General features: G+C 38.5%; 1 protein-coding gene across 2 annotated transcripts in view; it reads left to right on the forward strand.

Moving 5' to 3' along the window:
* Window positions 1-20,770, forward strand: part of LOC136867275 (SLAIN motif-containing protein 2) — a 193,504-nt gene that overhangs the window by 162,001 nt on the left and 10,733 nt on the right. The gene's annotated exons all lie outside the window — the stretch shown is intronic.

A 20,770-nucleotide genomic window follows, 5' to 3' on the forward strand; every position in this document is an offset into this window, starting at 1 on the left:
CGAAGATGTTACACGAAGTGGAATCTCAATATGGCGGACTTGTAATGTACAATAATGTTCGCTGGCTGAGTAGTGGGAAAGTACTCCAGAGGTTTGTCGAGCTCTTGGACGAAATTCGCTTCTTCATGACAGAAAACAGGAATAATTTCCGGAACTCATGGACCCTATCTGACTGTGCGATTTAATGTTTCTCCGTGATTTTACAGCAATATACAGTGATGTGAATAAGGACCTGCAAGGAAAGGGACATACTGCAGATAGATTGTTTGAGATCATAAAATTATTTCAATGAAAACTTGAATTATTCATCAGGGATGTTGAAACAAAGACATTTAAATACTTTCCTTAACTTGAAGTGCAACTTGAATTGATGTCAAATTTTTCAGAACAATTAACTTTTGAAGACACAGAAAAGTATTTGTAAGAAGTATGTGAACGTCATACAAAATTCAAAACAAATAGTTTCCAAGAGATTTTCCGAATTTCGAGATTTGGAGAAAAATTTGCACTTTATTTCAAAGCCTCGTATTGTACAAATGAGTGATATATAGGTCAGGTTACATATTGACCATTTAGAAATAGAGTTGATTGAATTTCAAGAAAGCAATACATGGGTGAACAAATTCGTACAGCTTGGTGAAGCACTGGTAAAAATTGAGTGTGCTGTTGATGGTGAATACTCTCTCCAGAAGCCAGAGAAAATACTTGAACAGTGGAACAGCCTCCCACAAAAGTTTTCAGCCACGAATAAACTTGCTACAGCGCTACTAACTTTGTTTGGGTCATCATACGCCTGCGAGCAACTATTTTCTACAAAGAACTTTGTGAAGTCAACAGTTAAAAACTGTCTTGGTTCAGAACTACGTGCATCGTGTGTGGTACCTACTGAAGAGAGCAAGTTATGAACCTAATATAAATGACATGGCTACTAAGATTCAGCAACAAGTTTCACACTAAATGTCAGAACGATATTTCACTTGAAGTCCATTGGCAAATATTAGTATTTTTTATTTTTATATCTAATAATACTTAATGAGGAAGTGTGTTACAATGGACGCTTATTACTGTATATGATTTTTACAAATAATGTTACGTATTCTTAAAACTTACAAAAATGTATTTTTGCAGTATTTGCAAATTGAGACCACGAAACATACAATCAAATGCAATACTTATATCTAATAAATAAATGAATAAATAATAATTAATTAATACCATATTATGAAACATATTTCGGAATTAGGAAAATAGCAGGTGGCACAGTAGACACTTGAGAATAATAAACCAGACTTGAAATGGCACACCAGTTGGAAAAGGTTCGCCATCCCTGCTCTAGTTCATCCCAAACATGTTCGTTGGGGTTCAGATCGAGACTGAGTAGGCCAGTCCAGCCCATTCCTTGCTTTGTGGACAGGAGCATCATCATGCTGATATGCAGAAAATATGCAATTCCAAAATGTTGCCATAGTGTAGGAAGCATGTTATTGACTAAAATGTTCTCATAAACACCTATGTTTATTGTGCCAATGACTGGAACTAATGGTCCATGTACAAGCCAGAAAAAACAGCTCCAGATCATCACACCATCTCCACTGATTTTCACTGTCATCACATTACTGTTCACCAGGCTGCTGCTAGGTCCATACACCCAGCTGAGTACCACAGCATAAACTGTGACCCACCATAACCTCCTTCCACTGATCCAAAGACCAATGACTGCATTATTTGCACTGCACATTCATTCATGTGATCAGTGGCTTCCGGGTAGCAGCATGTTGCAAAAATCTTCGACGACATAATTTAACTTGCATATTCATTATTTTATTCCTTTCAGTTAAACTGCAATTTTTTTTTAAAAAATTTGTGTGGTTATTTCAAGCCAAGTGCAACCCTTGTAAGGCAGGCCCTCCGATAAGGGTGGGCGGCATCTGCCATGTGTAGGTAACTGCGTGTTATTGTGGTGGAGGATAGTGTTATATGTGGTGTGTAAATTGCAGGGATGTTGGGGACAGCACAAACACCCAGCCCCCGAGCGATTGGAATTAACCAATGAAGGTTAAAATCCCCGACCTGGCCGGAATCGAACCCGGGACCCTCTGAACCGAAGGCCAGTATGTTGACCATTCAGCCAACTAGTTGGACAGTTAAACTACAATGGAAGTCTTGTACAGTAGTTGACTAGGACATCTGACGATTGGTTCATACAGTTTGCTTTAGAGCTCAGCAGTCCTGATCAGTTATTTTCTAAGGCCTGCCAGAGTGGTAGTTGGGTTCAGTGCTTCTCTGACATTTTTACTCCACAATAATATCGTTAACATTGGACCTGGGCACATGTAACTCCTGTGAAATATCTCTGATGGTTTTCCTGAACTTCTGGACCCCTGTAATCATGAGCCATTTGAACTCGCTCAGTTCTCTGCATTGACTCATTCTGACAGAAAACACATCTATGATGTTGATGCATTTTGCCTACAGTAATTATATACCCTCGGATGCATAGCCGGACATCACATAGAGTGTTTTTATTGGGGTGTCCTTAGCTTTTTGACTACATAGTGTGTTTGATCTCTTTGTCTTGCCTACATAAGAGGTGCCAGAACATTCTATTAGATATACTCAAAGAGTCTAGCTCTATGGTACCGGTATCTCTGTAGAAAATATGCTGTCTTTCTGTAGTTGTTGCTTTATATGGTCTTGATGAATGAAGAACAACAGGCCTCCTGCTGTCTTCAGATGTGTCAAATTTCCCCTCTCTTTTTATGGAAAAGATCTGTTCTTACTTCCTGGAAATATATACTTCACCTAAAGTTTGGAATACCATTTTGACTTTTATTACTTCGTCTTTTATAGTTCCCAACCACAAGCTTGGCCTGTTTGGAACATAGGCCCCTCCATCTTCTGCCTTACCACTAATTTTCTATCCTCACCCTGGTTCAGTCTCCTCTCATCTGAACACCTTCCTCTGTCAAATTTATCATAAAAAATTAAAGCCATTTTCTTATACAGTGCTGATGGCTATGATACAGTTTATTGAATTAAAATACAGTCCATATCAGCACAATATGTCTAACTCATTTAGTCCAAATCCAGCTTTCGGAACTTATTTTCCATCTAATTAAAAATGTAATTTTAAAATGTGCTAAAATCTGTATTGATGTGTCATCAAGATTTTAAAATGTTGGTAAGCACAGTTGTGCTGCAAAACAAAACAAACGGAGATACTAGTGAAGGAAGTTAAAATATGTACATCCAAAATTCTGTTACAATTAACTTACCTTGTTACAGGACTGACTGGACATATTGTCTCAACTGTTGCTCAGGTACTAAGAAAGGTTCACCTCTGTGCTGCTAGTGAGTGAGCTGTATGTAACCTTACATCATCTCAAGTTTGTAAATACAATATTTTCTGCAGCAGTTTCATTTAAGATTTTGTCTGGTTCCTTTTTCTGCACTAGGAATATTTTAATAGTCTTACGAATGTTTAACTCTAACCTGTAATTATCTTTAGAGATTAGTTTAATATATTCAGTAATTAACAGCAGTTTTTATCTTGTTAGGGGTTGTAGGATTTTAAAAAAAATTGAGCACGACAAAGTAGTATTGTAGTGTAGTCGTATATTAATTACCTTATTGTTGTGTAGTATCCCAGACAATATATCCCTCCGTTCATTTATTTTTTTGCAAATAAGTTACTTTATTTTTTAATTTAAAATTTTTCCCCCGTAAAGAATGGCTAAGGAGCGCGAGTGTACTTATTGTGGGTGTGGTGAGGCATTGAGGGGTATGAGGGAGGAGTTGGAAAGTTTGAGGGAGATAATTAGGATTCTCACAGAAGACAGGAAGGAAGATAGGACTCCCTCAAACAATGTACAGGTTACAGTAGGTGTACAAGAGGGAGGGGAAGGAAAGGGAGGAGTTGTAGAAGACAGGTGGTCTAATGTTCTAAGGGGAAGGAGATTGCAGGCCAAGGGCTCTACTCAGGATCAGAATTCAGGACAGGTGTCTGTGCGAAATCGGTACGAGTCACTCCAGGTAGAACAACAGAGGAAAGATGAGGGACAGGGAACTGTTGCTGAGATGCATGGAAGTAGGAGGAAGGGAAAAGGTAGGAAAGGGAAATGTAGAGTAGAGGATAGGAAAAGACAGGTGGAACAGGGTCATGGGAAGGAGAAAAGGGAGGAGGAAGTAGCTTCTGCAGCTATCAGGAAAGATAGGGCTGACCAGGAGGGGAGGGGATCAAATGAGGTGGGTAGGGTTGAGGCTCTGGTCATGGGGGATTCCATCGTTAGACACGTGGGGAAAGTGTGTGGAGGAAAGGGAACCAGGGTAGAATGTTATCCAGGAATTAGGTTGAGGCAGATGTTGAGGAAAGTAGAAGAGAGGGAGGAGGGGAAGGAGAAGGTGGTAGTGTTTCATGTTGGTACCAACAACGTAAGGCAAGCTGATATAAGTACCAACATAGTTGGAGATGTGTGGGATCTGGTAAATGCAGCACGGGTGAAGTTTAAGAAAGCGGAGATTGTTATTAGTGGAATACTGTGTAGGAGGGATACTGACTGGAGGGTGATTGGGGATTTAAATGAGACTATGGAGTGGGTATGTGGGAAACTGGGAGTGAGATTTCTAGATCCTAATGGGTGGGTAGGAGATAGGGATCTGCGCTCGGATGGCCTTCATTTAAACCGCAGTGGTACTTATAAGTTAGGAAATTTGTTTGGAAGGGTAATAGGGAGGTACATTCAGGGAAAGGGGATGGCCTAGGGAGCGGTGATAAGGGAACAGGGAACTGGAAATCAAGTAGGGATGACATAAAATTGTTAGTGTTGAACTGTAGAAGTATTGTAAAGAAAGGAATAGAATTAAGTAATTTAATAGATATATATTTACCAGATATTGTAATAGGAGTTGAATCATGGCTGAGAAATGATATAATGGATGCAGAAATTTTCTCACGGCACTGGAGTGTGTATCGTAGAGATAGGATAGGAAAGGTGGGAGGGGGAGTTTTCATTCTGATGAAAGAAGAATTTGTAAGCTACGAAAAAGTTAAAGATGAGACACATGAAATTCTAGGTGTAAGGCTGATTTCTAAAGATAATAGGCAACTTGATATATTTGGAGTGTACAGATCGGGAAAGGGTAGCACTGATGCGGATTCAGAATTATTTGATAGGATAGTCAGCTATGTGGGAAACGACATGGAAAGAAATGTGATTGTAGCGGGAGATCTGAATTTGCCAGATGTAAATTGGGAAGGAAATGCGAACGACAGGAAGCATGACCAACAAATGGCAAATAAGTTAATATGGGAAGGACAGCTGATTCAGAAAGTGATGGAACCAACCAGAGGGAAAAATATCCTGGATGTGGTGCTGATAAAACCAGATGAGCTCTATAGGGAAACTGAAGTAATAGATGGTATTAGTGATCATGAAGCTGTTTTTGTGGTAGTTAAAAATAAATGCGATAGAAAGGAAGGTCTTAAAAGTAGGACTGTTAGGCAGTACCATATGGCTGATAAAGCAGGTATGAGGCAGTTTCTAAAAAGTAACTATGATCGGTGGAAAACGGTAAATAAAAATGTAAACAGACTCTGGGATGGGTTTAAAGAAATTGTTGAGGAATGCGAAAACAGGTTTGTACCTTTAAGGGTGGTAAGGAATGGTAAAGACCCACCTTATTATAATAGAGAAATAAAGAGACTAAGAAGGAGGTGCAGACTGGAAAGAAATAGAGTTAGAAATGGCTGTGGAAGTAAGGAGAAATTGAAGGAACTTACTAGAAAATTGAATCTAGCAAAGAAGGCAGCTAAGGATAACATGATGGCAAGCATAATTGGCAGTCATACAAATTTTAGTGAAAAATGGAAGGGTATGTATAGGTATTTTAAGGCAGAAACAGGTTCCAAGAAGGACATTCCAGGAATAATTAATGAACAAGGGGAGTGTGTATGTGAGGATCTTCAAAAGGCGGAAGTATTCAGTCAGCAGTATCTAAAGATTGTTGGTTACAAGGATAATGTCGAGATAGAGGAAGAGACTAAGGCCAAAGAAGTAATAAAATTTACATATGATAACAATGACATTTACAATAAGATACAAAAGTTGAAAACTAGAAAAGCGGCTGGAATTGATCAGATTTCTGGGGATATACTAAAGACAATGAGTTGGAATATAGTACCATATCTGAAGTACTTATTTGATTATTGTTTGGTCGAAGGAGCTATACCAGATGAATGGAGAGTTGCTATAGTAGCCCCTGTGTATAAAGGAAAGGGCGATAGACATAAAGCTGAAAATTACAGGCCAGTAAGTTTGACATGCATTGTATGTAAGCTTTGGGAAGGCATTCTTTCTGATTATATTGGACATGTTTGTGAAATTAATAACTGGTTCGATAGAAGGCAATTCGGTTTTAGGAAAGGTTATTCCACTGAAGCTCAACTTGTAGGATTCCAGCAAGATATAGCAGATATCTTGGATTCTGGAGGTCAAATGGACTGTATCGCGATTGACATGTCTAAAGCATTTGATAGGGTGGATCATGGGAGACTACTGGCAAAAATGAGTGCAATTGGACTAGACAAAAGAGTGACTGAATGGGTTGCTATATTTCTAGAAAATAGATCTCAGAGAGTTAGAGTAGGTGAAGCTTTGTCTGACCCTGTAATAGTTGAGAGGGGAGTTCCTCAGGGCAGTGTTATCGGACCTTTATGTTTTCTTATATATATAAATGATATGAGTAAAGGAGTGGAATCAGAGGTAAGGCTTTTTGCGGATGATGTTATTCTCTATAGAATGATAAATAAGTTACAAGATTGTGAGCAACTGCAACGTGACCTTGAAAATGTTGTGAGATGGACAGCAGTCAATGGTATGTTGATAAACGGGGCTAAAAGTCAGGTTGTGAGTTTCACAAATAGGAAAAGTCCTCTCAGTTTTAATTACTGCATTGATGGGGTGAAAGTTCCTTTTGGGGATCATTGTAAGTATCTAGGTGTTAATATAAGGAAAGATCTTCACTGGGGTAATCACATAAATGGGATTGTAAATAAAGGGTACCGATCTCTGCACATGGTTATGAGGGTGTTCAGGGGTTGTAGTAAGGATGTAAAGGAGAGTGCATATAAGTCTCTGGTAAGACCCCAACTAGAGTATGGTTCCAGTGTATGGGACCCTCACCAGGATTACCTGATTCAAGAACTGGAAAAAATCCAAAGAAAAGCAGCTCGATTTGTTCTGGGTGATTTCCGACAAAAGAGTAGCGTTACAAAAATGTTGCAATGTTTGGGTTGGGAAGAATTGAGAGAAAGAAGAAGAGCTGCTCGACTAAGTGGTATGTTCCGAGCTGTCAGCGGAGAGATGGCGTGGAATGACATTAGTAGACGAATAGGTTTGAATGGCGTTTATAAAAGTAGGAAAGATCACAATATGAAGATAAAGTTGGAATTCAAGAGGACAAACTGGGGCAAATATTCATTTATAGGAAGGGGAGTTAGGGATTGGAATAACTTACCAAGGGAGATGTTCAATAAATTTCCAATTTCTTTGAAATCATTTCGGAAAGGGCTAGGAAAGCAACAGATAGGGAATCTGCCACCTGGGCGACTGCCCTAAATGCAGATCAGTATTGATTGATTGATATTTTCCAATACCTTGAAAGGTGTGGTTGTTGTAAATGTATTCAGCAAAACCTGAATATTTATTATATTGTATTGCTTTAAAGTGTTCTTGGTATTGCTAGGCCAATGTCCGGCCAGTCCGTCCTATATAAATTATTTTATAATCATTATGTTAGCCTATATACTTCCGAATTAGACCGTATTTTAATTCAGTAAATTGTACTGTCCTCTGTTCCATTCGGCCACCTATCCCTTGGTCTTCCTCTTGGTTGTTTTTCCTGAAAATCCAGCTCGAGTATCTTCCTGGATACTGTATTCTTGGGCATTCTCTTCCTGTATCCATACCGTTGGTCTTGCTGTCGTAGTCTTGTTCTGCAATAGTTCCTCTTGTACTTTCTTTCTGATATTTTCATTTCTCATTCTATCCAATCTCATTACTCCTTTACTGCATCTCAGAAACTTTTGCCCTGCATGTACTTTGCCCTCATCTCTTTACCCCATAATCTAGATTTCTGCTGCTTACGTTGGCATTAGTACATAGTAAGTTCAGTATACTGTATAACCTTTTTACTTCTCTTGGGGACATCCTTACTCCAGATCGAGCTTCTCATATTCTTAAGAAAAATTCCTGTTTGTCTCACTCATTCCATTTTCATTTCTTCCTGTTTCCTCAATTATGCTTCCTAGAAACCTGATACCTCTGTGGGGGCTCTGAGGTCCATTACCAGCAATTGATGGTCACACTTCAATGCCTCCAAAGGAATTACCTTTGCATTGGTTATGCATCTTAAGGAATTACCTTTGCATTGGTTATGCATCTTTTAGTTTTCCAGTCAAAGAGCATGTAATCCACTAGACTTTCGTGACCAGTCCCTGTTATACCAAATTATTCTTGTAATTTCTCCCCACTGAAAATTATCTCATTTGAGGTTCTCTATTTTTCTCTTGATGTTACCAAAAATCACTCTTTGTTATGCAGATCTTCATCCCATATTCTTCTGCAGTTTGTTCCCATTCATTCAGGTGATCCTGTATCTCCCTTTCCCTATTTCCCCAAATCATCGAGTCATTTGCAGACATCATTGCTCTCATTTTTTTGTCCCCACTTTTTGCTGCTGTTTTCATCATCTCATCCATTACCACAGTGAATAGTAAGAGGGACAGTACGTTGCCTTGTTAGTTTACAGTATGACACCCTCGTCTCCAGTGCTTTCCATACCTTGCTTCTATTCACATCATAATATACCTCCTCTGTATCCAAAAAAAAAAAAAAAAGCTATCAGCAGATCTTTCCTGTATTCGTAGCAATGCTCGTGTAGCTGCCTTGTAGCAAGCATGAGGTCCACTGTTGACCTCTCAGGTTGGAAGGCATACTGTTTTTACCTCAGCTCTCCTTCCACTCTGCCCCTGATTCTTTTCTCTAGGATCTTTTCAAAATCTTTTGCACAACTCCCTTGTAATTTCTGCACTCTTTTCTATTTCCCTATTTGAAGATGGGTATAATTATTTCCTTCTTCCAGTCTTCAGGGATCCTTCTCTCCTCCCACATTACTTTAATTACCTAATACAGCCTCTGTGTTTCCCCACCTCTCCTGGTGCTTTCCCTCCAGCTTGTTCAGTGCTTTTTCCACCTCCAGTCATGAGAGGTTCTATTTCATGCCATTCTTTTGAGTTTAATTGATCTTCAAAGTATTCCTTCCACTTTTTTTGAGTTTTTCATTTCCATTTTGATCTATCAACCTATCATTATGGCATCATCCCACATACTCTTTCATCCAGTTCCATTACCCTTGCCGTTTTCTTCATTATCACCGTTCACTTACCCACGTACTTCATGCATTCCTCTACAGCAGGGCCTCTCAGGGTGAATGCACCAGTGCATTGCGCTGTGCGCGGTGCAAAAGACGACTTTGCTTGGTTGACCAGAGTGCAGACCCCCCCACTCCTCGATTTGGAGCAATAGCGCTGTCTCTCTCTTTCCCCACGCCTGTCTCCCTCTTCCACACTTGCTCCATAGTGCTCCAAATCCAAGCCGGGTTGAGCCAAGCTTAGCCAAGTAGCCTAGAGACAAAGCATTGGTCCGAGCCGAGCCAAGTGGGACTGATGCACTGTGCACAGGAACTCTGTGCCTCAGTGTGCACGTGTGAGATTTTGGGCGTTTGAGAGGCCCTACTCTCCAGCTACCTCTTCACTTCTTTCTGGCTCTGCAATCTTCTGTTGCTTCTTCTATCCTTTGAACCACATCTGATTGTCTTGTTACTACTGCTTCTTTTAACCTGTCATTCCACCAGGGTGTTTCCTTCCATCTTTTCTGACTGGTACTCCTACCACAAACTCCTGTAGTAGCTACCAATGTACTTCTGAATTTTTCCCATTATTCCTCAAATGCTCTTGGTTCTCCAAATGGAAGGTTTTCTTTTATTATTACCTTGTATTTTACCTTATTTTCAGAGTTTTCATACCCTTATTTGCCTTTCTGGCTTTCTAATATCCCTGTGGGTGCCCTTGAGGTCCATTACCATCAATCATTGGTCACACTACAAGGCCTCCAAAGGAATTACCTTTACATTGGTTATGCATCTTTTAGTCCATCGTCGTCGTCGTCGTCGCCCCCCCCCCCGACCGGGCGAGTTGGCCGTGCGGTTAGGGGTGCACAGCTGTGAGCTTGTATGCAGGAGATAGTGGGTTTGAATCCCATTGTCGGCAGCCCTGAAGATGGTTTTCAATGGTTTCTCATTTTCATACCAGGCAAATGCTGAGGCTGTACCTTAAAGGCCACGGCCATTTCCTTCCCATTCCTAGGCCTTTCCCATCCCATCATCACCATAAGACCTATCTGTGTTGGTGCGACATAAAGCAAAAAAAAAAAAAAAATCCCACTCAAAGAGCACATGAACCACTAGACCGTTATGACCAATCCTTTCTATACCAAGTTACCTTGTGCCTCTCCCTGTTCTTAAACCATGAATTTCTGATCAGTAAACTGTTTTTCTTACAGAAATCCAGCAGCTTTCTCTTTTCTGGTACCTGGTTCTCCAGCCTTCTGCTCGCAGCACATTTTTTGAATCCTTGCCTATCTATGCCTACATGGGCATTTAGATTCCTCCATGACCATGGTGTTCTGGCCACTCATATCTCTTTGTAGCTCTTCCTCAAACTGCTCCATGTCCTGTGCTGTGCATGTTAGTTCTGGTGCGTACGTATGGAGTCTGCAATTTTGAGGTTTCTCAGTTTGTCGAAACTAATTCATGATAAATAAAATTAGAAAGAAACCTGGAAAAAAGAAAACACCTAGTAACATATTATTCATGGAAATGTTTGAGTTTCTGTGTAATCCAAGCTGGTCTTAAAAAATTAAACTTTTACACAAAATACAGTTGAACCCTGCCCATACATCACATCACCCACCATTTCCAAGGGAAAGAGAAAATTCTTCCTTTCCAGAACCCATACTACTACTACAGATTGACAGATGCCTTTAGGTTAATTTTGAAGAGCCTGCTTGTCACTAAAAGTAAATCAGTGGGTGTTGGTGGTGATTATTGTTTTATGAGAAAGTACGGTATCATGCAAACATTTTCCTTGATTTTTGTAATGATTGGCAGCTGTGTGCTACACATTGCTTATTTTTAGATCCTATGCTCTCTATTCATTCTTTGCACTGATATTTTATTATTGTCTTGTTTTCTATGGTGTGGCTGAGACTGTAGAGCCTGCTATTATGCCCAACCATAATACACTGTTTAATTTAAATTCTCCAACAAACTAAAATTACATAACTTACAGACTAACTGGAAAAGCTTATCATCTAGTTCCTACGGTTAATATTTACATGAAGAACGTAAATTACCTTAGGATATGTGCTATAGATTAAGTTCTTATATGTAAGTAATGTTTGCAACACCTTTTGAACTGCTTAGTACTAGGTATGTCTTATTTCAGCCGGCTGGGAATTTCACATTTCCTATCCTCGCCGCTAGATGGGGCTTCATTCCATTCCTGACCCGGTCGAATGACTGGAAACAGGCTGTGGATTTTCATTCTCAGAAACAGACCTCTTGTTACTTGTCAAAAACTTACTAGTCGGTTGCTTGTCACTACTCACTATTTACTACTCGCTAGTCACTCCGTTAGGGAAACAAAACATGGAAACTTGTCGGCACTTGTCACTAGTAATGCTTAATTAAATTGAAACAAGAAAATTAAGTGGTTCAACCTATTCAATACAAGTAAATAAGAAATGTAGTGTTACATTCTTATTTGGTTAAAAGCGGTACCGGTTTCGACCACCAATCTGGGTCATCATCAGCCGATTAAAAATACAAAAACAATGCATAGGAAAACAAAAAATTAAAGGATAAGTCTTTCACAAAAGCAGTTCAAGGAGCAATATAAGACAATAGGGGTTAGCACTGCACGATTTTAAATCATAAAATCCAGAAGAAGTCGAAGATCAGTCACTTATATGTAGCGAGGCGCAAGTCCCTGAAGAGTAGCACAACACACGCTATGTCAGGCACTGTGCCTTAAAATGTTTACGAGAAGAGGTGAACAGTTCATTAAACAAGCCTGCAAACACTGCCAGGCGCGAAATCACAACACGATTTAATAAATTTGAAGTCCCAAAATTGTGTAGAAGTCGAAGACATGTCGCTTAAATAAAGTAAGATGCTAGCTCCTGAAGATCAGCGCAACATAAGCAATGTCCGGCACTGTGCTTTTAAATGCCGACAAAACTTGGTGAATAGCTTGAAGAGCAAGCCTGCAAATGCTTCAGCCGCGAAAATATGTAAAATATATATATAATACAAGTTAATATAATTGAAGTATATATCAATGCTAATGATCTTGCAGATCCTTTAGGCTTGTTCTTTAAGCCCTATTGCAAAATGAAGTGCACCAAGTGACCTTGAAATTAAATTTTATACAAGAAACATCATATGCATTTTCTTCATAACTCTTAATGGCTCTTCATTACCGTCGTCATCGTATTATATTTATATTCTGCGTTTATATCTTTGTAATATTGTGTACATAGGTTTAGGATTCATATTTAGTGAGTTTATAATTCACATTTCATTTTGCTTCATTAACCTCTTTAATCCTTGCTGATAAATCTGTATGAAGAATGGGTGGTTTAGCTAGTTTATTTTAGTTTATTTTATGAAATACTTCCTCTCATGCAGAGGCTGCCTTGCGACAAAGTATACTTTTACCTTTATTTTTAGAAGATAAATAGATATACTGTACTTGATAAATGTTGAAGGTAACCTAATTGTAACAGTGATTTCTTAGAATTATCAGTGAGCCCCTTAAGGCTATGATGGCAATCTCCCGTAACACTGTAACTGGCAGAGACATCTGTTTCCAGAAATTAGCAGCAAAAGCAGGAATCGTTCCCCTTGCTCCAGTCATCAGACCTACTATGTTGATTTCCTCTATCTGGTATTTCTCCCTGTAGTAAGGAATTGTTGGTAAGTAAATATTCCTCTTCTCTAGGTTAACATCTGAGGGCTGCGACTTATGGCTTTCAAAGCGAATTGTGGGGTCGATGATGTAACCTCTCTTCTTATTCTTGAAAGCAATGATGTCAATCCTTCTGCGGCTTCCATTGTCCGCTAAGCCATGAACCTCTTCAAATACCTGGAAACCATGGTCTTTTAGCGTTGCCACAATTAACGAGCGAATGTTATGATGACGCGTATTCCTTAAAAGTTCACCATGAGGACAAGATCCCAGAACATGCACAAGAGTTTCAATCTCCTTGAGGCAGCGCCTACAAAGGGAATCATTCTGAGATCTTCCTGGTACTGATCTAACTGCTGAAATGTTTGCTGTCATCTTAATTGCTTCACGCCATTCACTACATGATAAGCCTTGATGGTCTCGAATCCAGGAGTTGGCAGGAGTATATTCATTGTACAAACATACACCTCTTCCTTTCTGCTGCAAATTACACCACTCGCTGAATGCCCTTTCTCTCAGTACTCTTCTCACTTTCCTGGCATCTGTTACTTCTAGGTGTGGATGCAGCAAAGTGTCAGATAGAGGGACATTGAGGGATTGTAGTGAGAGTTATTTCTTCTTTCAGATTTCTTGTAGCACGGATGTATTCGTCACCTGAGCTTAATAGTACCTTACAGATGTTAATGTGCTGAAGATGAGCTTCCCATGTGGCACAGAAGAGTCCCAACCCCTTATATTTTTTCTCAGTGTAGACCATTCCATTAGGAATGTCTGCAGGTATTTGAAGAATTTCCTTAAGAGCACTTCGAATTAGTATGTCTGTATTAGCAAGGAACTTTTTCGGAATCTTCTGGCTTGTTGGAATGGGTATATGAGAGATGGGCATATAACTGTGTTTATTACTTTAAATTTCTGGTCAACCTGTAATAGTGGAGAAGAAACCAATTTCTCCATTTATTCCGTAATTTTTTAAGCTCCTGTGTAGGTTGAAAAATTATTTCATTTGAAAAGTTAACTCCCAGATAGCGGATTGTTTCCCCACGTCGCAAACTCGATATATCATAGCTCTTAAATTCAGCTGGGTCTTCGATTAACTTTCCGCGTTCGTTGCAGATTGCCGTAGATTTCATTGGGTTGATATAAAGCCCTATTTCATGAAATCTCCTTGTGACTATATTCGAGAGCTCAAGTGCTGCTCTTCAACTATTTCCTATGACAACCAAGTCATCAGCGAAACCCATGATCGTTAGAGGTGGAAGATGTGGTACTAAAGAAAATCCATAGTGGCTTGTGAGAGAGTCTTCAGTTAGTTCGTTTAAAATATGATCTGTTGCTAGATTGTAGAGACAGGGAGAAAGAGGTGATCCCTGCATAACACCCCTTTTTAGGCTTAAGGTGGCTGTCTTTCCAGTTACAGTTTCTATTTTTGTAGTGTTTCCTGTCTGGAGATTAACTATTAGTTCCTTTAATTTCTCAGGTATTCCTAATATCCTCAAGGTCTCATGTAAATAAAGGTGCCCAATGTTGTCAAACGCCTTTCTGACGTCTAGAAAAATCACTGTTAGATCAGTTTTGTTCAGTTTCGCGGAATTTAAAACCGAATCGAGTGTAGAAGTATTGATATGTGTACCGGCTGAAGATATGAATCCCCGTTGTTGTGGATTAAAAGCAACGTATTCTCTCAGGTGTTTATCAAGAGCTTGCTCAATTACTCTCCTAACAACAGAAAATATTGTGATTGGTCTCCAGTTTGCAATCTCATCAGGGTCACCTCCCTTGTGTATAAGAACGGTTCTTGCCTTTCTAAAACACTGTGGTAACTGTCCTGTTTGAAGCATACGAGTGGCTATTGTGGCAATTATCTGGGAAGCAATGTAACTTTTAATAGCTCTAACGATGACATAATCTGGTCCAGGTGAAGTGTCCACCGCAATTCTACTTGTTGCAAACTGTATTTCATCTTTAGATATAACATCATTAAACGTGTCATTGTAAACCATTTGTGTAGCTTCACTCACTTTTGGGGGATAATTTTCTCTCACTGAATTATTTTCATGTCCTAATATTTCATGGAAATAGCCATATACATGTTGCGAATTAATCAGACATCTTTCATTGTTTTCATGAAGGACAGTTCTAACTGCTTTCCTACGTTGATTGTGGAACTGAAATTGAGTCAACTGATATAAATATTTACTTCGTCTTTTTTCTCTATCCCTATTAGCAGACCTTTGCGGATTTGAACTTTGTTTATATCCTTTTTCCGTATTAACATACGATTTCTTTTTACGCGCCTCGTAAAATTTCCTTGCTGGGTGTTTAGGCCCAGGCAAAAAATCAATTGCAGTGGACAGAAACTTTAGAAAGTCTTCTACAAATAAGAAAAATTCAGAATCATTGATGTCACCTTGTAGCCTTTTCCTCCATATCACCATTTGCTCTTGGTAGTACGAGTTATGTGTGTTTTGTTGTTTTATTTCTTTTCTAGATTCATGCACTTGTTCTACAGATGTTCCTAAATTTATTTCAGTATTTACTTGGTGGTTCGATTCCCCAGCTGTCTGTCTATTCACTAGCCATGTTCAGTGCTCATTCGGATGTGCTTTTGAGATATGAATATTGACCCCTTCCCCCGAGTGGACTTAAACAGTTGCCCGCAGTGGTTACACACAGGCTGAGAGGAATTACTTTTGTCATTAGCTGAAACATTACTTCTGTTTGAATTATCCATCTCAATGCATGATGTGTCAGCAGAGGTATATAAACTTCGGTTAACCTTACGTGATCATTCAAGTGCTATGGTAACTAAGCACTATAAGTAAATAAACAAATATGGCTTCCCAGACTGAAGATGTACACACATTCAATTTGAAAAGATTATATCAAAAAATATACTGACGAAAACACAGATAACATAGTATTGTATAAAAGTCAATATAAATAACCACAATCACAACTCTATTATGCTGAAGAATACATCACTTAAAAGATTAATCCTATAATATTGTTACATGTGTAATATATTTGGACTATATTGGTCAGTGACATGTCACTTGTGAGTGAACACTCAGATGGTGAAATAAGATCTAACATGACTGTATCAAGACAACAATGACGATGTCATTTCTGAGGTTCATAGATATATGAAAGGAAGAACATTTGGGGTTTCAAAAGCGAACATTTGTAAGTAATGTCAATAAACAAGAAGTTAGAGAATGGCAGTTCATAATGCAAATCTTTTAGCAGCCCTAAGAAGGAAAGTTTTAATAATTTGGAACAGCAAGTTGCTCAGTATGTGTATGAAAAATGAAATGAAGGCTTCCTCATCATGTGGGAGATTATACAAATGAAAGTGCTTGAGTTGAAGCAAGAGTACGGTTATTGTTGCTGCAAAGAACCACGCTAGCACATCTTCCCGCAGTATAATTATGCTGGCAAACTTATTACATTTCAGCATCATGTAATAAAACTGAGGAAAGACCATGACCATTGCCATCTATTATAACGTGATATCTGGTGTGATGGTCTACACAAAGGGGTGAAAAAATGTAGTAATTAAAACGACTGATAATGAGAAGGCAAGAATTTTAATCATGCTTTATGCCATAGTCAACAGCCAGAAGAATTCTCCTTCCTGATGATAAAAAGAAAAATCATACCTAAAAGAGAAACTGTCCATGAGATTTGTTTTTGTATACCAGGAGAAGGAATAGATGTCGATTGTCCTGATGCTAGAATGTTTGGATTTGAAGACCAGGCTCATAACTTAACAACAAAGGCATGTTGATACTGGATTCTTTCAAATGGCACATCACTTGGGAAGTAAGGAACCTGATCACAAAACTCAACCTTGTTGTAATTTCTGCTGACATAACCTCACACCTGCAAGTAATGGCTGTTGTTATGAACAAGCCCTTCAGGGATAATCTGTGGCAGCACTACAATGATTAGTTTCTTAAAGGAGACTACATTCTCACTCCTGGTGGAAAACGTCTCTCTAATAACACTAGCCAACATGATTTTGCGGTAAAATAGAAAATATGTAATTCTTATGGAAATCGCTGCCCTGATTCCGAAAATGATGCTATTTTTTTCCTATCACGTCTAGTTTTGACGTAATTCAGTGTTTTAGTATCTGCATGAATTCGTAAGATGTAATGTTGAGAGATGTTCTCACGCAACTTTTTTTGGAATACAATTATGTGATTCGATTTGTTATTGTTTGCATTGCAATCTGACTATGAAGAAATAGATTTCGAGCCACATCAATATGACACACCTTCAGACAAATTCACGCAATCCGAATCGAATGATCTGATAAGGGACTTCGAGCTAACCAAAGAAAAATGTGAATTACTTGGTTCAAGATTGCGCGAAAAGAATATGTTGGCATACGGTGTTACATTTTCCTGGTACTGAAATTGTGACAAAGAATTCCGAAAGTAATATACTCAAGAAGATGAACTTGTATTTTGTACGGATGTTTCAAATCTTCTATGTCAATTGGGAGAGAAAGAGTATGATCCTAGTAACTGGCGTTTTTTTATTGACTCTTCCAAAAGAAGTTTAAAGGCTGTTTTGCTTTATAATACAAATGTTCTGGCATCCGTACCACTTGCACACTCCACAAAAATGTCTGAAACATGAGAGACCTTAAAATTGGTGCTTGAAAAAATTAAATATCACGAGCATGGGTGGCAAATTTGCGGTGATTTGAAGATCATTGTATTGTTGCTGGGACAACAAAAAGGCTATACAAAATTTCCCTGTTTCCTATGCAAATGGGATGGCAGGGCACAGGATAAACATTGGGATACAGTGAATTGGCCAGAAAGGAAACAACTACAACCAGGATCCAATAAATGTCTTGAATGTAAGTCTTATTGACCATGAAAAAATTCTGCTTCCACCCTGGCACATCAAATTAGGATTTATGAAACAGTATGTCAAGACATTAGATAAAAGTAGCCTATGCTTCCAATATTTATCCTCTAAATTTCCCTCATTATCAGATGCAAAAATCAAAGAAGGCGTATTTAATGGACCACAGATTCGTAAACTGGTGAAGGATAAAAATTTCACAGATATGATGACCAAAATTGAGAAAGAGGCATGGAACGCATTCAAAGATGTAGTGACTAAATTCCTTGGCAACATTAAGGACCCTCAATACATTGTAAGGAAAATGTTGGTAAAGTTTAAGGAACTTGGTTGTAATATGAGCCTTAAGCTTCATTTCTTAGCTTCGCATCTGGATTATTTCCCTCCAAATTTAGGAGCTGTCAGTGAAGAACAAGGTGAAAGGTTTCACCAGGGTCTCAAAGATGCAGAACGATGCTTTCAGGGAGGTTGGGATGTGAATATGATAGCCGATTACTGTTAGTCGATTGCACAAGACTACCCTTCTAGAGATCATTCAAGAACTTCAAAAACCCGGAAATTCCACAGAAAACGGAAAAAGACCTGCACATTATGTAAGTAACAAAACTACGTATGTTTAACCATGTTATTTTTATTCAAGGTACGGTTATATTAATTTAAAAGCAACTGTACAGCCGAGACTAAATAGGTGCTTTATGCTTCAGTTTGACGAATTTCAATATACATTAAAAATATAATACAAACTATCTACTTGCTTACAAAGCAGCATTTATGTGTATTTAATGCATGCAAAATATGATTACGTTTTGCAAGCTGAAATTTACATTAATATATCAAATTTAATCAATACTAAGTATCAACAATTTTATGTAAGAACAAAATAACATTTTGTAAAATTGCCACCAAACCAGACACGATACGCCAAAACTAATTTTTGTCTCAAATTCTGCGTTAAGAAATACATAAAACCCACCTATTTTTGTTTTTACCACACAAAAAAAGTTTTTTGCAGGCTAGTATAATCATTTCCTTAATACTGAGGACTGTGATCTCCATGGATATTGCTTGTGTATATTTCGCCATCGTTTCCGTTTCTGAGCCAGATACAAAACCTTCACGAAAGATGTTGCAGTTGCTTATTTTGTGGTGTTGAGTGAATGTAGAGGAGCGTGTCCATGTTCTCTCTAGTTAAGGATATTTCCTGTGATGTTTTTCTTTTGGTTCTCTCCTCTACGTTGGATATATTACATATTATTTACAGCCTTGTTTAGATGTTTAGCTCCTCCAGAATAGAAAATAATCTCTCAATAATTATCCTTGAGGAATAGATCCTTACATCTTGGAGGAGGATCTCAAGTGAACTGATTGCAAATGGGTTCAAAACGTGCTGCATATCAAATGCCATAGATGGCTCTAAAAATGACATCTTGTGGGAAGATGATGTAGGTGAAGAATGCAGCAGTGCATATTAAGACTGTAGTGGTAGTGGTGATGGGTATAATGATGATGGCATGGAATATTATCAGTAAGTGAATAAAGAAAATTCTTAGGAAGTTTCTTCAAATTAGTCTTCTTAGGCCTGGTTTTATCTACACATGTTGAATATATACTAACAAGTAGTTAATACGGAGTAAAAAATTTAACATCTTGTTAGGTTTCTTGCGTTTCATCAATCTTTTCTTGTGAAATGTTAACTAATCGACTGTTAACTCTCTCAATATTGCGAACTGGTGCGAATCAAGGAGGCAGTGGTACGAACATGCAGTTTTACAGCACGCTCCAATGCGCTTTTGTTTGAGTACAGCTGTAAAATATGGCGCGTGAAGTGAAACGGAATCGTAGTTCTAATTTTTCCTCCTTCGAAAAAGAATTGTTAATTGAATTAGTAAATATATATAAGTTATTGAGTGCAAGCGCACAGGTGGCTTGACGATGAAAGAAAAGGACGAGGCATGGAAGAAAGTCTGCGAGGGTTTCAATGGGGTTAACAGATACTTTTTTAGCGGGTATCCACTGTCACCTAACAAAATGACGTTGTTAATTGTCCCACTTCAAACTGTTCTCCGATATGGGAGTTATTAAATATTGTATTGTCGTGTGCAGAACCAGACCACCTAGCAAGTAGGTATATCCCTGATTTGGAGGTTAGGCTCACTAATCACCTGAAAATATACAGAGAAATATTCCTTCCGATTACGATATATTTCGGCCCAATTGCCCCCAGGTGATTGGATTCTTACATGTGTGTAATCTGTTGCACCTAGAACAAATACTAGGAAAACGGCTTATTTCATAGAAGTAGCGGATAATTTGCTGACGCTCTTCTATTGCTAAAGACACTAGACAAACAACTCTACTAACAGTGGCTTTAGAAATTCCAGCATTGTCTCAGACCATTATGTGAAAAGAACCAGTAGCAAAAAAATCGTAATATTAGCAGTACCTGCAACATTGGAGAAAGAGGTACCGTAAGTTTATCTTCATTGGATATTCTAACCTCACTCGAATTTCGTCAGCAACCTTAGCAACGACTATTTTCGATAACCTGTATCTATGAAGAAATTCCACATCCGTCAAATTTTCAAAGTCATCACGTCGCTGAACTCTTCTACGATCAGGATTGTTTTGTAAAAGATCTAAATAGAGCAATTCCGCATCGAAAGCGAGATTCACAGCAGCCATTTTGGAACAGGTTGCTAAATGCTAATGTTAGCCATTTAACATTGGAAATGGCTGATGTTAACTTTAATATGCAGTTTAACATTTGTTAATGTTAACAGTTGTTGATGAAACGCAAATTTT

This window comes from Anabrus simplex, chromosome 3, assembly GCF_040414725.1.
Source record: "Anabrus simplex isolate iqAnaSimp1 chromosome 3, ASM4041472v1, whole genome shotgun sequence".
In the NCBI taxonomy this organism is placed as follows: Eukaryota; Metazoa; Arthropoda; class Insecta; order Orthoptera; family Tettigoniidae; genus Anabrus; species Anabrus simplex.